Raw genomic sequence first — 20,840 nt, 5'->3', positions numbered from 1 at the left:
CAAAGTACTGGAGTTTCAGCTTCAGCATCATTCCTTCCAAAGAAATCCCAGGGCTGATCTCCTGGGTGACAGAATAGAGGGACAAAAATAAGTGATTAAATAGTTAATCCCACTAGGGGATTATAAGTAGAAAAATATGGGAAACTCCTGTAAATTAATGATAACTCGAAAAAGCAGGTTTGCTTAACCACAAAACTAAGCAGGCTTGCTTAGCAATAAAACCATGCAACAGAGCACAGGACATGCCCCCAAACAATAAAACAGTGGTGACATGAGACCCACATCCAGACCAGTGAGCTCAGTAAGTTAATGACCCCCAAAGCAGGCTCTGTGCGCACATAAAAAAAGCCCATCACTTATGGGACGGTGACTTTTCAAAATGAAAGACCCTCACTGTACTGAGACCTGAAAATATTTTTCGAAAGTCCATGACAGTCCTGGCCTAACCATACAGGGAGGGACAAGTAAACTCCCTGCCCTGTCTGGGGAGGAGCTGCTGATGGAAACGTCACGTCTACTCAAGAGAAACAAAGAAGGTCTTCTCCCCCTCCCCACTTTTCCTTGGATTATAAAACTGCAGCCCACTAAGTTCTGGGGGCACTTCCCACCCATCTGCTTGTAAGCCTCACAAGAGTTTTATTCTCATAAATCATTTCTTATCTACTACTTTGCTCTCGCTGGATTCTTCTCCACATTGACATGAAGGACTATGGTATCGAAGACTTTTCGGAGCCCCGCTGAAATGATCCCAGTTGATCACACCCATCTCCTGCCTCAGTGCACACAGCCACATACCATCTCAGTCTCATGCGTGGGAGTCCAACAGGGGCACGCTGGCTTGAGCACACCAGGTCGCCCAAGTAGGCTTGCCAGATAAATCACAGGACACATCTTGAAATTTGATTTTCAGATAAGGAAAATCACTGTTAGCATGTTTCAAGTATTTGCTAAGTCTGGCAACCTTACACCTGGGGCCCTGTCGTACCCACATCACACAGCCTCAAAGAGCTACACGCCAGTTCCCTCACAGACCTCAGTCTCTTGCCTGCCCTGGGAATGAGGTCAGCACCTGGGTTACAGCTGTTGCACACACACACACACACACACACACACACACACACACACACAAATGGCCTGGCACATCCCTCTCTGTGAAGAGGTCCTGGGGCAGAGTAAGAGTCTACCACACTCATTTTGTCTAACCTTCACAGTAACCTTAGGTGGAAGGTCATGCTGAGACACTTAGCCCCATTTGAAAAATGAGGAAAATAAGGCCCAGCAAGAAACAGAACCTATCCGTAGTATCCCCACATGTGATCTCTGGCAGGGGGTAGAAGGGGTGTAAGGGAAGTCTTATTACACCTGGGCCAGGCTGTGTCCGTGGCAGGTCTGAGCTCCTCAAGCAGGCCTCTCAAAGGAGCCTCTTCCCCCCAGGAACAATAGCCTAGGGGTTTGGGGGTGGGCCCTCTGACCCTTCCCCCATTCAAGGGTGATACTAATAGCTCCCCGAGAGGGCCCTCTCGTTCCAGGAGGTGGACACTGTTCTGTCAGGGCACTGCGGGCTCAGCTTTGAGATGAAAAAATATGAAGAAACCAGAAGAAGGAAGGTGTGGGGGGCGCTTCCAGAAAAGAAAGCGTCATCCCAGGGCTGGAGCTCTTGCCCTGGTAAAAGGGCCAGACAACCTAGTCCTCCCCAAAGACACACAAAGACACCTCCACCCCCACTGCCATCCAGCCTGAGCACAGAGCTGAAGGCAGGGCCTGGGGTCAGGCAGATGGATCAAGAGCCTCTGACAGAAAACTCCAGGGCTTTCAGAAGTTTGCATCGACCCAGCAATCGAACTGGGTTCCTGCAGGCGGCAGTGCCTAACAGACATTAGCAGGAGGAGGACCGAGCCTGCAGAGTGGGCACTGGCCATCTGGGTCTGGGGCCCTCCCAAAGAGGGAGTCTCCATGGTTCTACTCTGGGCCCCACCGATTGTGGGCAAGGCCTGGCACCTTTCTGGTCTGTTTTCCTGCTGAGGTGCTTAAGATGCCTCTCTCCTGGCCTGGGGCAGCTGGGTGGGCTCTGTAAACTGTGGAGTCCTGCATGGTGGGGGGTGCATGCAGGAGAGCTCTGTTAGTCTCTTCTTTCCTCCAAGCCTAGGAGCACCCTGGGCATCAAGACCCTGCAAGGCCCAGAGAGAAGCTCCCAGTCCCTGGAGGACTGGGAGGGAAGGACAGGAGAGGAGGCAGCACAGATGGGGTAAAATACCCTGCTCAGCAGTCTAGCATAATGGCTAAGAGCCTGAGCTAGGGAGCTAGGCCGTCTAGGTTAGAACCTCTTACTGTGTGATCTAGAATAAGTTACTTAACCTCTCTGTCTTGGTACTCCCACATCTATGAACAAGTAGGCTAATAGGACTTACATCATTGCCTCCAGGATGAAGTGAGTTCATGCACGTGGAGAGCTTAGCACGGTGCCTGGCAAGCAACAAGCGCTCAATAAACGCCACTGCTGCTGCTGCTAAGTCACTTCAGTTGTGTCCAACTCTGTGTGACCCCATAGACGGAAGCCCACCAGGCTCCCCCGTCCCTGGGATTCTCCAGGCAAGAACACTGGAGTGGGTTGCCATTTCCTCCTCCAATGCATGAAAGTGAAAAGTGAAAGTGAAGTCGCCCAGTTGTGTCCGGCCCTCAGCGACCCCATGGACTACAGCCTTCCAGGCTCCTCCCTCCATGGGATTTTCCAGGCAGAAGTACTGGAGTCGGGTACCATTGCCTTCTCCGCAATAAACGCCACAGCTACTATCAATTCTTGTCTCCTAAGCTCCCTTACCCCAGGTCTGGCAGCTGTCCCCAAGGCATAGCCTCTTTTCTAAGTCTCTGCTCCTTGACCTGGAGGCAGTGCCTCCCTCTTCTGACCTGGAGAAAAAGAAACAATCTAAGTTCACCTGGAACCTGGAGGGCTGAGAATAAAGCAGAAGTGGCCATTATAACATCTTGCCCCCCTCCCTTGCCCCAATTCCCAACAGAGCTACAAAGGCCTGGATGGGTCCCCTTTGGGAGGCCTTCACTCAACGACATGAGCTCCTCGCATCCACACAGCCCCCTTCTCAGTGTCTGACAACAGGGCACCAGGACAGCAGCAGGCCCCAGAGAGCCTGACTGTGCCCAGCCAGCGGGCAGGACAGTACTGAAATGTCCACGGCCCAGGGGCTGGTTTCTAGGACCCTTTGAAGGGCTCATGTGGGGAAGGCTTGCTAGGAGCTCTGTCAGTGAGTGGGGCTGAAGACTGGGTCTAGGTTCATTTTGAGGTCCAAAATTCGTACCTGGGGCAGGCCTAGAAGAAGCCCAACTTTCCTGGGGCATTGCTGTGTTGGGGACTCCTGCCAACCACTGCCCTCTGCCCTCAGGCACTGGTACCCCTGCTTAGTGGGCATCTCCACGGTGCTTCCCCGGGGGCGGCTGCCTCCTTCAGCACCTTCTAAATTTAGGGCTTGGGCTCTATGACTCATTACTGAATTTGCTTTGCTACCCTCCTCCAGGAGTGTGCTCCCACGGTATTTTTATCTTCTGCTGCCTCAGACTGATTAATAAGGCCCTAGAATCCTGCAGCAGCCACACACACACCACTGAGAGCTCCCCAGTCCACCCACCCCAGCTCGGCTCTGGACTGCTCTCTGACCAGGTCCTGTACTCCTCTTCCCTTTACCTGGCTGTGCACCCACCCCCACCCTGCTGTGCCCCAAGCCACAACCCACCCAGGTGTCCACATCTGGCTCCAAGTGTGACTGCAGTGGCAGGGGGAAAAGAGAGATGGAGCCAAGGCCTGCCCCCTCCCAACCAGCTGCCAGGGAGAGCCCTGGCCAAACACCAGGACACCTGAGTTCTGGCCTAGACTCACCCCCACCTTACTGTGGGGCTCTGGGTGAGCTCGGTGGTCATCTCTTTCCTTCTCTATAAATAAGGGGTTTGAACCAGACCTCCACTAGGGTGGCCTGGACCAGAGCTGAAAGTACCAACGGACCAGACCACCACCTTCAAACAGGGTGAGCTGGGGGTAGGGTATCTGATATCCGGCCCTGTCTTCCACCCAGGCGCCTCTCTGCCCCCAGCTCCTGCTCTGTTCAGGGGACACACACAGGTCAAGATGCTGCTGTCAGCCTTTTGGGACTTCTGCCCTGCAGGGAGGAAGGGTCATGGTTCTGGTCTCACTGCCCAGGGCTGTACTGTACAGCTGTACTGGGTAAGAATCACCTTAACTCTGGACCCAGGTCATCGGGAACATGAATCACATGTGTGTGGAGGTGTAAATGCTCCCTGCCAGGTTCCTAGTGCCAGAGGGAGAAATGGGGATGCAAGTGTCCCTCGCCTCAACTTTCATAAACACAGGCTGCCTGGGCGCAGAGTGGAGGTATCTGGGAGGCAGAGAGACCAGGGGTGGTGGCATCTCCGCCCCTGCTGGACTCTGGGAGAACCCTATCTCCAGCTGGCCTCCACCTGTGTTCATGAGTAACAAAGAGCGGCTTAGTTACTAAGCGGGTACCATGGGCCTAGTGCTGTTATATGCACTTAACAGTTCTTAACTCATTTAATTCATAGTTACACCTCAGACAGCCCTGGATACGGCTTACCACTCCCACTCTAGAGACAGTGAGGCTCAGAGTAGGGTAGTGACTCACCAAGGATCACAGCATTAAGTCACTGGGAGGGCAAGTTAAAAGCTGAGTCTGACTGCAATCCTGGCTTCTGTTTGTACCCTAAGGTAGCTCTTCTCAGCGTATACATTAGACACTCAATAAATGTTTGATGAAGATGTTTGATCACTGCCATGTCATGGAAAGATCCCTATCCTAGTCCAGTTTTATGCCAGCTCCTTGTGTGTCCTGAAGAGAATGTTTTCTTCCATTAGCCTCAGTTTCCCCTGCTGAAAACAGAGACAAGTGAAGGCCCAGAGAATGAGATAGTTAGAGGTGGGGAAGATCTTGAATTTCTATTTCTACAAACACCTTCCTTTCATGACTTGCCTGAGGAGGCCCCATTTGCAACCGGACCTTAGCTGCTCCAAGCCCCTCCCACACCTATGTCCAGAACTTCTAAGAGCACTCCAGAGAGACAACTGGGTACAGCCCCGCTCCAAGGGACAGAGAGGTCAGTATCTTGGTTGGTGGTATGCTTTGCCCACGATGCCACCTGACAGCTCCACCTGGTGGGCAAGTGGCTCCTAAAGCCTCTCAGCTCAACCTGCATCACCTCCTCTCAGCATCCAAGCCAGCACAGGTACCACCTCCAGCTGTCATGGGCAGCTGTCAGAGCCCCAGATGGAATCATCTGAGCACCCAATTCCTCTCAGGTTCAGAAATAGAGACCACCCTTTTCCATTCAGGGTCGGTCCCCTTAACATTAGCCCCTCATCTGTTACATCTGATCTCCTTCCCTTACCTGGGCCACTCTTCTGAGAAGTAGGATCTGTACAGCTTCTGCCACACTGTCCTCTGTCTCCAGGATTCTCCAGTTCCTCCTTAATTTCTTGCCTTTGGTAGTCATCTCAACAGAGCAGGGTCTTCCTCCACTAGGCCCAGCAGGTAGGAGGATTAGTAATAGGGGCTTCTCTAGACTCTGGGCATAGTCTGTCTCTCTAACCCTGTACGCAAAAAAGACACTAATCCAGGAGGTGCAGGGAAGGGCTCCAAGCCCAAACGCTGGCAGCCTAGGTTTTAGCCCTTGCTCACAGACTGCTGAGACCTGGAGCAAGCTCCTGCCCCTGTAGGGGCCCTCAGTTTTGCAATTTGTAGTATGATGAAATAGTTCCTCAATCTGCAATCACCCGATTATAATAATCTGCTGCCCTTATAGATTGCTCGGCAACTTAGTTTCATTTCTGCATATTATTTGATCCTTCCAATATCCTATTTCCATTTTCAAATCAGAAAGCTTAGGTCCTCAAGGGAACAGAATTACCAAGGTCACACAGCAAGTCAGAGACAAGAGTCTAGAGTCCTTGCATCCTGAACCATCGTTGGTCCCTCACACGCAAAGATGCTAGGACTCTCGCTGTATCACTTTCTCTGACCCGCTGTCCCACTGGTAAAATGAGTGCTCAATGAAGGGAGCTGTGCTTAGCAAACCATTAAAAATAAAAGGGCGGGGGGCAGAAAAATAACGGGACCGTTACGTTACTGTTTATTACTGTTATCTTTGCTAAGGCGCCCCCGCGTGTCCATCCCCAGGCGCTACGTTCGCGCAGGCGCTCTTCGGTGTTTACAGAAGCCCTGAAGCCCGACATTTGCGCTTGCGCCTCCCGTCAGGGATCGCCCCACCGATCGCCGTCGGACGCTGCTTTCAAGTCCCCTAGTGGTTGTGGCTGGAGTGTAACTACGGTTCCCTGGGGCCCGGTCGGCTCCGCCTTGGGTTGAGGCGTCTCTACAACTCCGGAGCGGCGGAGATCTAAGCAGTGGCAGGGAGAGGCATAGCGCTGTCCCTCCAGACTCCTGCATCTCAAGTCACCGTTGCGCTAAGACTCGGGTGCAGACTTTCGGGCCCCTCAAGGCACCCTTGGCGGCCGCGGTGATTGGACTGGAACTGACCACGCACTGCCTCATGGGAGCCTTAGTTGAAACTACATTTCCCAGAAGTCCAAGAGGCCAGCGTCTTAGAAGACGGGCCCGGGGCTTGCTGGGAGATGGAGTGTGGCGATGGTAGTTTGTGCAGGAAGGGAAACGTGAAGAAGCGGTGGAGCCTCCGGTTTTTAGCCTTGGTTGTGGTTCAAGCTACAGTTACACGGTAGCTGTCAAACGAAAAGAATAATGCTGTTGGGCTGAGTGTTGGGGTGAGACTACACTCCCAGGGGTCACCATTGCCTGTGACTCTCAGTTCTCTTACTGCTTGTAACGATGGAAATATTCTACAGCTGCACTGTCCAATTGGAGAAGGCAATGGCCACCCACTCCAGTACTCTTGGCTGGAAAATCCCATGGATGGAGGAGCCTGGTAGGCTGCAGTCCATGGGGTCGCAAAGAGTCGGACACGACTGAGCGACTTCACTTTCACTTTTCCCTTTCATGCATTGGAGAAGGAAATGGCAACCCACTCCAGTGTTCTTGCCTGGAGAATCCCAGGGACAGAGGAGCCTAGTGGGCTGCCGTCTCTGGGGTCGCACAGAGTCGGACATGACTGAAGTGACTTAGCAGCAGCACTGTCCAATAGGGTAGAGACTAGCCTGTGGCTACTGAACATTTGACATGAGGTTAAGTGCCATGAAGGAAGAAAAATATTTGAATTTATTAAAAAATTAAATCCAATTAATTACTTTTAGTTAAATTTAAATAGCCACCTATGGGCTCAGCTCAGTCGCTCAGTCGCTTCCGACTCTTTGCGACCCCATGCACTGCAGCCTGCCAGGCTTCCCTGTTCATCACCAACTCCCGGAGCCTACTCAAACTCATGTCCATTGAGTCGGTGATGCCATCCAACCATCTCATCCTCTATCGTCCTCGTCTCCTCCTGCCTTCGATCTTTCCCAGCATCAGGGTCTTTTCCAGTGAGTTAGTTCTTCGCATCAGGTGGCCAAAGTACTGGAGTTTCAGCTATGGCTAGTGGCCACCTTATTCCACAGCGCACAGTGTACTAGACCTACTAGTGTTCATAATCAACAATCATCTTCCTGGTTCGTGAGACCTAAGACTTTATAGTTTTCTTTCTACTCTGGACTGAAAAAAAAGTACACCACGTAAAAGTTGAGAACTACGTTTTATTTGTAGCCTTACTGAGGACTATAATTTGGGATGGCAGCCTCTCAGATAGCTCTGAAGGACTGTTCAAAAGAGGTAAGGGAGGAGCAAGGAATTTTTCCTGAAAAAAAAAAAATGTATAGTGAACATCCAAAGATTATTGCTATTCATACACAAGAAACCAGACGTCACAAATTAACTCTTAGTGCCCTTTTATGTATGGGAAAATGCAAGAGTCTAGGCTCACTAAAATTATTCCTTTGGGATGCTTTTGAACTGTGGTGTTGGAGAAGACTCTGGAGAGTCCCTTGGACAGCAAGGAGATCCAACTAGTCCATCCTAAAGGAAATCACTCCTGAATATTCATCAGAAGAACTGAGGCTGCAGCTGAAACTCCAATACTTTGGCTACCTGATGTGAAGAACTGACTCATTGGAAAAGACCCTGATGCTGGGAAACATTGAAGGCAGGAGAAGTAGTCGACAGAGGATGAGATGGTTGGATGGCATCACTGACTCAATGGACATGAGCTTGAGTAAACTCCAGGAGTTGGCGATGGACAGGGAGGCCTGGTGTGCTGCAGTCCATGGGGTCGCAAAGAGTCGGACATGACTGAGCAACTGAACTGAACTGATGCATGTTAAACTATCTAGGGTTAATATACTGTTTTTCTCCATCCAGAACTCCCCCTCAGGGTGCGCGCATTGTAGGGGGTAACTGCAGGGGCTGATGACTTGATGGCAGGAAACATTTTTGTTTACTTACTTGACACGCAACATTTTTTTTTTTTTTTGTCCACATTGCCTACTTAGTCTTTGCAGATTCCACCTCCTTTGTGTGTCCCTTGAAAATCTAAAAATTAGTTCAGGCTGTAAAAACCTGCTGTGGTATTCATCAGGCTGGAATAACAGACAGAGAGAAAGCCAGCAGCAAAATTAATAAGAAACAAAATTTTTCCCAGGGACATACTGCAGCTATAAAATACCGTAACAACCCTCTTTGTGGAGTGACTATTTCTTTCTTACTCACTGAGCAATTTTGTTTTCTAAAATCATAGACTATCAGAAATTTTGCTTTTAGAATAGGAATGGAACTCTTGCCTGGAACAGCTAAATCACTAAGAGGACAGGGTTTAAAACCCAGGTGCAGAGAGATTCAGAAAAGGGACTTCTAAACATGTATTCCACATGAGCCTTAACTTTATTGTTTCCAAGGAAACAAGACCCTGAGTCCACTGAGCAGTCCAGACCTGATGTAGGCTACTTTACACACAGCTCTGGTTTGCTTTGAGCTATCAACTACTGCATGATTTACATTTCACCTAATTCCACCTCTCTTAGATCCTATAAGAACTCTTTTTCTTTCTGTTTGGTAGGACACTCCATGATTCCTCTGATGTGCTGTCTTCCTCATAGCAATGGGTCAATAAACCTGACTCCATTGGACTATGGATTGTCCCCGGTGGTCTTTGACTGACTGGGTTAGAACACCCTGAAATACTGGTGTCCTCCAGGTTCCCTCACAGGCCCTCTCTTCGCTGCATACTCTCTTTGGATGACCTCATTCACTTCCATCCATAAGCTGATGATCCCACAATTTATGGCTTAGGTCTCTCTTTGGCCTCTGAGACATCTACTTCTGGTTGACTCAGGTTCCTTAAACTCCGTGAATTTAACACTGAATCTTTTTTTGGAGGGGAGGGGCAGCCACTTTTCACTGCTGAACTATGCACTGACCACCTCTGACCATGATGTGGGTAGGGACACTCCTCACCTGGGTCAGATACCTCCCCACACACTGTCCTCAAACTGCAGCACGCTGGATCAGCTGCTTTTCACATAGGTCAGCAGCCCAAACCTTAGAAAGCTGGGTGGGGGGCGGCGAGCAGGGGTTGGGGGCTGCAAGTGGAAAGTGGGTCTCAATTACTCTGCCCCTTTCCCCTGATCCCTCAGTAATGGTCGGGGCCTCAAAAAAGAGACTGCAGAGGCAATCCCACCTGCCTTCCCCTCCTCATGTCTCATGGTCCCCTCCCTGGAACCTTTTCCAGTGGGGTCTCCAGCTCATCCAGTCTTAGACCCTACTAGTGCCTTGGAAATTTCATAGCCAACTGTTTTCACTGAGCCTGGTGGCTATGCAGAAGGGTGAGGTGTGGCCTGCCTGCTGCCTGGAGGGAGGGTGAATGCTGTGGGAAGAAGCTTCATCTTGGGCTGTGTTTGGTTTTCTCTTAAACACAGCTAAAAGCAAATACACTTCAACATCTTGAGGATTTGACTTCCATGTGAAGGACCCTCTAGCCATTTCTATTCCACTTTACCTCTGCCACATCTCATCTACCAAAGATGTTTGTATTCCTCTTATTCATGTAACTTTAATCTGACTTTTTGGAAAATGAAAAGGGGTCATCTTTCCTGTCCATTTCAAAGCACTGTTTACATTTACCCATATTGACTGATGCCCAAATCACAAGTTTCTTTCCTTGGTGGATATAGCTTCAGTATCCCATTCCAAACATTGTTTTCCCTTTAAAACAATAGTCAACAGTGCGTTCATGTGGTTTGTGAGGAAGGTTGGGAGTCCTAGGACCCCATCAGCTACAGATGATCTTGTTTCCCTCAAACCCTGAGCGTTTTGACCTCTTCATGCTTCTAAACCATTTAATTTTTAGTTCTATATTGTTTAATTCATAATCTTTGGTGGACCATTGATTATAGACATAAACAACTATTTAAAGAGAAGCATAAAAATAAACCTGTAAATCTGTCTAAAGATGATTGTTACCAGATTCTTGCATTCATCCAATCAAAATTTATATACAGTATATCCAGATGTCACAGAGACTACAAAGCCACAGCTAGAAGAAAGAGAAAAAAAGCAGACATGATGGCTTTTTGTGTATGGCGAATAAAGCCGGTCCACTCTCACAGGTGTCATTTGTGAAAACTGCTTGCAAACAGCTGTCTGAACCTTTAATCTCATCATTTAGAAACAAAACATAAACATTAGAAACAAAAAAATAAACCTGTTGGATTTTAAAAAGTATTATGAAGTATTTCAGACATATACTTCCAATGTTAGGACACACAGATCCAGTTTATTCTTTGGGTTTTACTGAATTCCACCTTTTGAGTATACCATATGTAACCATGCATCTTGTCATATACTGGAGTGCAACTGCTGGGACCAAGGGTGTGTTTGAATGATTCTGTGTGTGTGTGTGTGTGACTGTGATGTAGCCAAAGTGCCCACCCAAGAGGTTAGGTCTATTTACACTCCCACCAGCAGGAATGATGGTTCTGTTTCCCACACCCTCACCAACTCTAAATATTAATAAATTTCTTAATTTTTACCAATCTGATGACTGTAACATGACCTCTCATTCATACTTTAACTTACACTTCACTAGTTGTGCATAATTTTTGTGTGTGGACCATTTGGTTTTGTTCTTCAATAAAAATCATTGCCCATTTTTAGGTTTTCTGCTCTTCAGCTGACTTTACATCCTTTGGATTTTTACTAATTTGTTATACATGTTGCAAACATTTTCTCCTCATCTACCTCTCTATTTGCCTCTCTTTTTACTTTGTACATAGTGTCTTTTTTTGATAAAAAAAATATATAACGTAAAATTACTATTTTAAGGACTTCCCTGGTCCAGTGGTTAAGACTCCACACTTCAAAAGCAGGGAGTACAGGTCCTATCCCTAGTCAGGGAACTAGGATCACAGGGAGCAGCCTAAAAATATATACATATATTACCATTTTAATCATTTTTAAGTGTACAATAGTTCAGTGGCATTAATTACATTCATCATGTTGTAAAACCATTACCACTATTTCTAAAACTGTTTCATCATCTCAAACAGAAATTCTGCAAACATTAAGTAATAACTACCCATTTCCTCCACATGCCTCTGTAACCTCTAATCTACATTCTGTTTTCATGAATTTGACTATTCTATACATTTTATATAAGTGGTCACAAAATATTTGTCCTTTTGTGTCTGACATTTCATGTGGTATAAATTTTCAAGGTTCATAGAAGTTATAGCATGTATCAGAACTTCATTGCTTTTTATGGCTGAATAACATTTCACTGTATGTATAAACCGCATTTTGCTTATTTATTCACCTGTTAATGGACATGAGTTGTTTCCACCTTTTTTCTATTGTGAATAATATTATTATGACCCTGTGCCTGTGCTCGTGCACGTGTGCTAAGTCGCTTCAGTCATGTCCGACTCTTTGCAACTGCACAGACTGTAGCCCGCCAGGCTTCTTTGTCCATGGGGTTCTGCAGGCAAGAATTCTGGAGTAGGTTGCCATTACCTCCTCCAGAGGATCCTCCTGATGCAGGGATAGAACCTGAGTCTCCTGTGTCTCCTCCGTTGCAGGTGGATTCTTTACTGCTGAGCCACTGGGGAAGCCCCATTATGAACAAGGTTATACAAATATCTGTTTCCACTGTTTCCCCATCTATTTCCCATGAAGTGATGGGTCCAGAAGCCATGATCTTTGTTTTCTGAATGTTGAGCTTTAAGCCAACTTTTTCCTCTCCACTTTCACTTTCATCAAGAGGCTTTTGAGTTCCTCTTCACTTTCTGCCATAAGGGTGGTGTCATCTGCATATCTGAGGTTATTGATATTTCTCCCGGCAATCTTGATTCCAGCTTGTGCTTCTTCCAGTCCAGCATTTCTCATGATGTACTCTGCATATAAGTTAAATAAGCAGGGTGACAATATACAGCCTTGACGTACTCCTTTTCCTATTTGGAACCAGTCTGTTGTTCTATGTCCAGTTCTAAGTGTTGCTTCCTGATCTGCATACAGATTTCTCAAGAGGCAGGTCAGGTGGTCTGGTATTCCTATCTCTTTCAGAATTTTCCACAGTTTATTGTGATGCACACAGTCAAAGGCTTTGGCATAGTCAAGAAAGCAGAAATAGATGCTTTTCTGGAACTCTCTTGCTTTTTCCATGATCCACAGATGTTGGCAATTTGATCTCTGGTTCCTCTGCCTTTTCTAAAACCAGCTTGAACATCAGGAAGTTCACGGTTCACGTATTGCTGAAGCCTGGTTTGGAGAATTTTGAGCATTACTTTACTAGCATGGGGAATAGATGGGAAATAGATGGGGAAAGAGTGGAAACAGTGTCAGACTTTATTTTTTTGAGCTCCAAAATCACTGCAGATGGTGACTGCAGCCATGAAATTAAAAGACGCTTACTCCTTGGAAGGAAAGTTATGACCAACCTAGATAGCATATTCAAAAGCAGAGACATTACTTTGCCAACAAAGGTCCGTCTAGTCAAGGCTACGGTTTTTCCTGTGGTCATGTATGGATGTGAGACTTGGACTGTGAAGAAGGCTGAGTGCCGAAGAATTGATGCTTTTGAACTGTGGTGTTGGAGAAGACTCTTGAGAGTCCCTTGGACTGCAAGGCGATCCAACCAGTCCATTCTGAAGGAGATCAGCCCTGAGATTTCTTTGGAAGGAATGATGCTAAAGCTGAAACTCTAGGACTTTGGCCACCTCATGCGAAGAGTTGAACCACTGGAAAAGCCTCTGATGCTGGGAGGGATTGGGGGCAGGAGGAGAAGGGGATGACAGAGGATGAGATGACTGGATGGCATCACTGACTCGATGGATGTGAGTCTGAGTGAACTCCGGGAGTTGGTGATGGACAGGGAGGCCTGGCGTGCTGCAATTCATGGGGTCGCAAAGAGTCAGACACGACTGAGCAACTGAACTGAACTGAACTGAATGAATAACAACACTGAGCACTCTTTCATGTGTTTATTGGTCTTTTGTATATCTTCTTTGAAGAAATGTCTATTCAAATTATTTGCTCATTTTTTGAATTGGGTTATTTTTGTTGTTGTTCAGTCACTAGGTTGTACCTGACTTTTTGTGACCCCATGGACTATAGCATGCTTGGCTCCCCTGTCCTTCACTGTCTCCCAGAGTTTGTTCAGATTCATGTCCACTGAGTCTCAGTGATATTATCTAACCATTTCCTCTTCTGCCCCCACTCCCTTCTCCTTTTGCCTTCAGTCTTTCCCAGCATCAGGGTCTTTTTCAAAGAGTCAGCTCTTCACATCAGGTGGCCAGAGTATTGGAGTTTCAGCTTCAGCATCAGTCCTTCCAGTGAATATTCAGGACTAATTCCTTTAGGATTGACTGTTTTAATCTCCTTGCAATCCAAGGGACTCTCAAGAGTCTTGTCCAGGACCACAATTCGAAAGGATCAATTCTTTGGTGTTCAACCTTCTTTTATGGTCCAACACTGTATTTGTACATGACTAGTAGAAAAACCATAGCTTTGCCTATTGGACCTCTGTCGGCAAAGTGATGTCTCTGCTTTTCAATATGCTTTCTAGGTTTGTCATAGTTTTCCTCCCAAGGAGCAAACCTCTTAATTTCATGGTTGCAGTCACTGTCTGCAGTGATTTTGGAGCCGAAGAAAATAAAATCTGTTACTGCTTCCACTTGTCATGAAGTGATGGGACCAGATGCCATGATCTTAGTTTTTCAAATATTGAATTTAAAGCCAGGTTTTTCACTCTCCTCTCTCACTCTCATCAAGAGGGTGTTGAGTTTTAGGAATTCTTTATTTTTTCTGGATAGTAGACCCTTATCAGAGATATATCTGCAAATAATTTCTCCTATTCTGTAGGTTGTCTTCTCACTTTCTTGATCATCTCCTTTGATGCACAAAAGCTCTTTTCTTCCTTTATTGCCTGTGCTTTTGGTATCTGGAAAAGGCAATGGCACCCCACTCCAGTACTCTTGCCTGGAAAATCCCATGGACAGAGGAGCCTGGTGGGCTGCAGTCCATGGGGTTGCGCAGAGTCCAACATGACTGAGCAACTTCACTTTCACTTTTCACTTTCATGCATTGGAGAAGGAAATGGCAACCCACTCCAGTGTTCTTGCCTGGAGAATCCCAGGGACGGGGGAGCCTGGTGGGCTGCCGTCTATGGGGTCGCACAGAGTCGGACACGACTGATGCAACTTAGCAGCAGCAGCAGCTTTTGCTTTCATATTCATAAAATTATAGTCATAAAGATTTTCCCTAATGCTTGTTCAAAGATTTTTAAAATAGTTTTAGCTCTTAAGTTTAGGTCCATTTTGAGTTAGCTGTCTTGTATATGACATGAGGTAAGGATCTGATTTTATTCTTTTGCATATGCAAATCCAGTTGTCTCAGCCATTTGTTGAAGAAAAAAATATTTCTTTATTAAATTGAGTTGGCATTCTTGTCAAAAAGCAATTGGCCATTGATGTATGGGTTTACTCCTGGATCTCAATTTTATTCTAATGGTCCTTGTGTCTACCTTGATGCCATTACAACCCCCCCCCCTTTTTTTTTTTTTACTGTTGTAGCTTTGTAGTATATCTTGAAGGGTAAAGTCCTTCAAATATATCCTTTTTCAAGATTATTTTGGCTATTCAGGATCCCTTGTAATTCCATATGAATTTTAGGATTGGCATTTCCATTTCTGCATGAAAGACTTGTAATTTTGATCGGGCATGATGTGTTTTATTGTCCAGAAATTTTATATTTTGATATGGTTAAATTACCTATCTTTTCCCTTATGACTTTTGTGTTATGCATGTTGTTTAGGAAGGTCTTCCCTATCCCAAGGTTATCAATAAATTATTCTACTTGTTTCTGATATCTTTATCATTTTATGATTATAAGTCATAATGTAATAATAATCCATCTGGAATTTACTTTTGCATATGGTGTGAAGAAAAAAATTAATTATATATATTTTTGCTAACTGAGTAACTAATTGTCCTTACATAAATTATTGAAAATATTCCTTTTTTCTATATATTTGAAATGCTACCTTCATCTTATATTAAATTCCTACATGGGAGGATCTATTTTTGTTCTCTATTCTATTATTATCTTGCCTATTTTTGAACAGGCAGCACACAGTTTTCATTATATTAGTCTTTGCTCAGTCTTAAAAATATTTTTGTGGTATTCTTTTTGAGATGAGTTTTAGAAACAACTTGTCAAATTCCATAACAATGAAATCCTATTGGAATATAATGGGAATATATTGACTTCATAATTTGTGTAAATTACATTTTTATTTTTAGTCTTTCCAACTCCAAACATTTATATTTTTTCTTTCATTTAGATATTCTTGTATGTTCTTCAGTTAATTTAATTGAGTCCATTAAGATACATTAAATATATAATTGATACGATCAAATTAATTTATGTTGTTCATTTTCAGCTAGTACATTTTTTCTTGTTATACTTCTAAATATATTTGTTTTTGTTGCTGTCATGAATGACTTTGTTTTTACTACATTTTCTAACTGGACATTACTGGGATGCATAATAACTTCTGAATATATTTTCTATATATTACTTATAGAAACCTTCCTACAGGTTTACTAACAGAGTTAAGCAGGGATCTATATACAAGGTTGTTCAGTGTAGCACAGTAAAAGCAAATAATCGGAAATAATCTAAATATTTATCATTATGATATTGATTTATATATATAATACATCTATACAATGAAATACTTTGAAGCTTTATTTTATTTATTTTTGACCATGCCCCCTGGCCTGTGGGATCTTTGTTCTCCGACAATGGATTGAACCCGGGCCCTCAACAGTGAAAGTGCAGAGACCTAACCACTGCCTGCCAGGGAATACCCTATTTTGCAGCTTTAAAAGGAATGACGTATGGGAGGTTGCTTTGTAACACAAGAAGTTCAACTCGGTGCTCAGTGACAACCTAGAGGGGTGGGAAGGGATGGGGGTGGGAGGGAGGTTCAAGAGGGAGGGGACATATGTATATTTATGGGTGATTCATGTTGTATGGCAGAAACCAACATAACATTGTAAAGCAATTATATTTCAATTTTAAAAAAGAGAAAATAAAATTCTTGGCAAATAAAAAAGGTTAATACCATATTATAAATCAATGTGTACAAAATAAATTGGTGGTCTTCAAGTGAAAAAAAAAGGAATGAAGTAGATCTATGTAGTCTGATATGAGAAGTTCTTTAAGATATATCAAAAATATATTGTTACATAAAGAAGCAACATGTAGAACAGTGTGCAAATGCTACATTTGTGTTTTTATATTCTTGTATATACCATGAGGTCACAAAGAATCAGACACGGCTGAGTGACTTTTACTTCCACTTGCACATATATAAATATTTCTGAAAGGATGGGTACACACTAAGTTGTTAATGGTGTTAATTGTTAATGGTGATGCTTCCAGAGAAAGAGACTGGGAAATTGGTATGTATCCGTAAAATGATGTGTTCACGCCCATTTTTCTCTTCCAGGGAGCAGGGGAACACTCTGTTTCCCAACCTCCTAGGAGATGTGATCTCACCAGTGAGGATGTGGGCAAAGAGTGTGTCACTTCAGGTCTAAGGCAATTAATTATCAGTGTGAATGTCCACCCCCTTCTCCCCCCACCACAACCTTTCTCCCATCTGAACAGTTGGGATCAAAGTACTTTGTGATGATGGAGATGCTGGTGGAAGCAGCTTGGATCTGAGTCACTGCTGAAGGAGAATAGTACACCAACATGGTCTACCCGGCACTGGAATATGAGGGAGACAAATGTTTGTTTTAAGCCACTGAGATCTGAAGGCTTATTCTGAAAGCTGGGGTCTTTGTCCCGGAATCTGGGCTGGACTAGGACTGCTCTGGCCAACAAAACACAGAGGAAGTAAGGCTATGCTAGTGTCTGGTCTCGAACCTTAACAGACTAGCAGTTTTCTTGCTGTCTGCTGGAATGTTTGTTTTGGGATGTATCCTTTCAGAGCCTAGCCACCGTGTTCGGAGAAACCTGAGCTGTGTGAGGGGCCACATGCAGGGCTTTCATTTTAGGTTTTCAGCTAGGATTCACCTTCCAGTCAATAGCCAGCATCTCCTGCTGGTTAAATAAGTGAGCCATTCTCAGCAACCAGCCCCGCTGAGTCTTCATATGACTCCAGTGGTTGTGACTACAACTATGTAAGAGACTCAAAGCAAGAAGCACCGGAGCTCAGCCAACACTCACAATCATGAGGGCTCTTAAGAAACAGTTGTATTAAGTAAAAAATAACCAAGAGACCTGGAGGAGGAAATGGCAACCCACTCCAGCATTCTTGCCTGGGAAATCCCATAGACAGAGCAGCCTGGTAGGCTGAACACACATACACACACAAAACCAAGAGACCACTGAATAGTCTGTCCTATGCTAGCCAATATAAACATGTGAAGCAAAGAGGCTCTCTCTTATACTATTTGAATTTTTGACTATGTCCATGTTATTTTTCAATTAAAAATAGTTACAATTTTGAATTCCAAACTTCTACACACTGGGTCGTGAGAATTGTTTCTGCGTATTTTTAATGAGAGCAACAGGGGTAAATACTTACTGATCACCTAGTCAGTTGACGCCAGGCCCTGTTCTAGGTGCTTGAAGACAGAGCTGGGATCAAGGCTGAACTGGTCCTGGCTTTCCTGAAGCTTCTAGCCTGGTAGGAGAGAGAGGTCATAAACAACAAAACAAACAACACAGAAACATGATCCTTTCTGAGAGTGATAAATGCTCTGAAAGGAACAACAACTGGATGATCTGCAGACACTGATTAGGATAGAAGCTATTTCATTCAGATTGGGTCTTCTGAAATCTGACTTGTAGGCAAGAGTCAGCCCATAAAAGTTTAGGAAGAAGAGCACCAGGAACAGGGGACAGCCAGGGCAAAGGTTCCACAGTGGGAGTTTGCCTGTGATTTATTTTTCTTTTTTTAGAAAAATTGATTTATTTTTGGCTCTACTGAGTTTTTGTTGCTGTCAGGTTTTTCTCTACTTGCGGTGAGTGGGGACTACTCTCATTGCAGTGGCTTCTCTTGTTGCCAAGCACAAGCTCTAGGGCTTCAGTAGTTGCGGCTCCCAGGCTCTAGAGTACAGGCTGTAGTTACGGTGCACAGGCCGAGTTGCCCCTCAGTTTGTGGGATCTTCCCGGACCAGGGATAGAATCCCTGTCTCCTGCATTGGCAGGCAGATTCTTTACCACTGATCCACCCGGGAAGTCTTAGCAGTTATTTCAGTGTTGTGAATAAGGTTTCATCCAACAGTAGAAGAGGTAAAGTCAGAGATGTGGGCAGAAGCCAGACTAAGCAGGGCCTTGCAAGCAACAGAAAGGATTTAGGGATTTGAGTAGAATATGCGGAAAAGCTTTAGGAGGGTTTTAGGTAGAGTGACAGGAACTGATTTAGGTTTTAATAATCACTGGCTGCTGGGAGATGCCTAATCCAGGAGCAAGTTTCAAACTACACTCTAAAGTACATTAGGTCTCTAAATCATGATATAACCACTTTTTATATTTATTGGTCATCACATCATGGCTTTCTAACATAATCAAAGATATATTAAGCAGCATGTTAAATGTGAAGCATAAATAATTCATCTATATATTATGAATATCATCTAAAAATTTAAGTGAACTTTATAGTACAACTTTTCATATTCTAAAGATAAAAATATTTTTAGTCAAAATCAGATACTTCTTTTATCATATACTATTCAAACATGACAAAATTATTTTAAATTTCCTAGATTAGGAAATCTTGACCCCAATATGACTCTCCAACTGAGAGAAATAATACCTCTCTGCCTCACAGTAAGGCAGAGCCTTGACAATATGCCCTTCAATATACAATAGCCTTAGTTCCTTTGATGGCGTCCCCAGGCACCTGCAAGTCACTCACTTCTAAGAGGGAATTTAATTGTTGCCAATTGGCCCTGAGCCTCCATGGGTACCATCCCCTTCTCCTGGGCACACCTAGTTAATGTTAACACCCACCACCCATTCCTTCAAGGGACAAGGCTAGGCTTGGGCTGGGGCCGAGTTTAGGGAAGGCTTAACTGAAGTGCAGGCTCAACAAAGCTTTCCTGGAAGAGGTGACTTATGAGTAGGAGTCAGGCCCACTAGAGGGAAAGGTGTTGCACACAACACGCATGGCATGTTCAAAGGAAATGAGGGTCAAAGACAATGGCACAGGAGGACTGAGCGCAATTCATTGTGGTTTCAAAGCACAGCAGCATTCACGCTCCTGCGGGGGTCTCCAGCAGTTACAGCTTTCCAAGACCTGCCACCCATTCCCATTTGCATTTCAACAGACCTGTCACCTCTACGGCCTGCAGGGCTCCACTGAATCACTCCTTTCATACTTCACAGCAGCCTGTTTGCAGAGCTCTGGACTGGGGTCTCGCTGGAGACAGTTTTATCACAGTTCCTGCAAGCTGAGGACTCAAGTGAGTGTACCAACAAGAGATGCCGCCGCTCTTCCAGAGCCGCCCACATGGAGTAATAGGTGCAGCCCCGAGTCAGGATACTGCTGGCCGGCTCAGCCATCCCCTCTCGTGCAGTCTCAGGAAAGCATTTTTTTTTTCCCTCTGGGCCAGGGGTTTGCTCGATGAAATCAGCTGCATTCCTTTACTCTCAAGGTCGTAAATTTTCTGCGATGAACTGGAGCCTAAAACCTTGCTCCGGACAGGGGCAGTTCTGCCTCCAGTCCTTTCAGGCCAGAATCTACTGGAAGTTTTTATATCCTCAAAGCTCTGCGTTTGTTCTTCTCGCTCGCTGCCTGGTATCCGTTTCTCTCGGCGAATTCCTATTTCATTCCTCATGATCCAGATCAGTGCCATCACCTCCGCAAAGCAGGGCCTCGTCCCTCAGTCCCTTCCTCTTCCGTACTTTCGTATCTCGCTGTTTCACACTGTCTGCCTTGTCTGTGTCGCCTCCCCTCACAGATCTTGAGCGCCTCGAGAGGAGGGTCCGGGTGTGAGGGGATCTCCAGGTCCCCAGTTTAGTGCACTGCCTGGTCCAGAGTGTCTGTTATTGTTGACTTCGGTCCGGGAGCGGTGGGGTTAAGGAAACAGGCCCCGCCCCCCCAGAGGCCCCGCCTGCGGAGCGCGCCAACAGGAGAGGGAAGCCGTCTCAGAGGCTCCGATCTCGGTCCTCGCTCACAGCTCCGACTGCCATAGGAGCCCTCGGAGAGGTGAGACTTTTTGTGGACTCCTGGTGGTCTAGACCCCGTCGGCGGTTCCCTGCCGGTTTCGTTCCGTTCTCCCCCCAAGACCGCACTTG

At 45.6% G+C, this 20,840-nt stretch overlaps 1 long non-coding RNA gene across 1 annotated transcript; it reads right to left on the bottom strand.

Annotated features, from left to right (window-relative positions):
- Window positions 1-20,799, bottom strand: LOC112579394. Its single transcript, XR_003103795.3, has 3 exons — window positions 19,873-20,799; window positions 18,124-18,222; window positions 1-61 (listed from the first exon to the last, which is right to left on the bottom strand). It is a non-coding gene; the product is annotated as an uncharacterized LOC112579394 (long non-coding RNA).
- Window positions 20,800-20,840: the final 41 nt, after the last annotated feature.

Source organism: Bubalus bubalis, chromosome 16 (assembly GCF_019923935.1).
Source record: "Bubalus bubalis isolate 160015118507 breed Murrah chromosome 16, NDDB_SH_1, whole genome shotgun sequence".
Lineage (NCBI taxonomy): Eukaryota > Metazoa > Chordata > Mammalia > Artiodactyla > Bovidae > Bubalus > Bubalus bubalis.
This window is presented reverse-complemented; position numbering and strand designations above follow the sequence as displayed.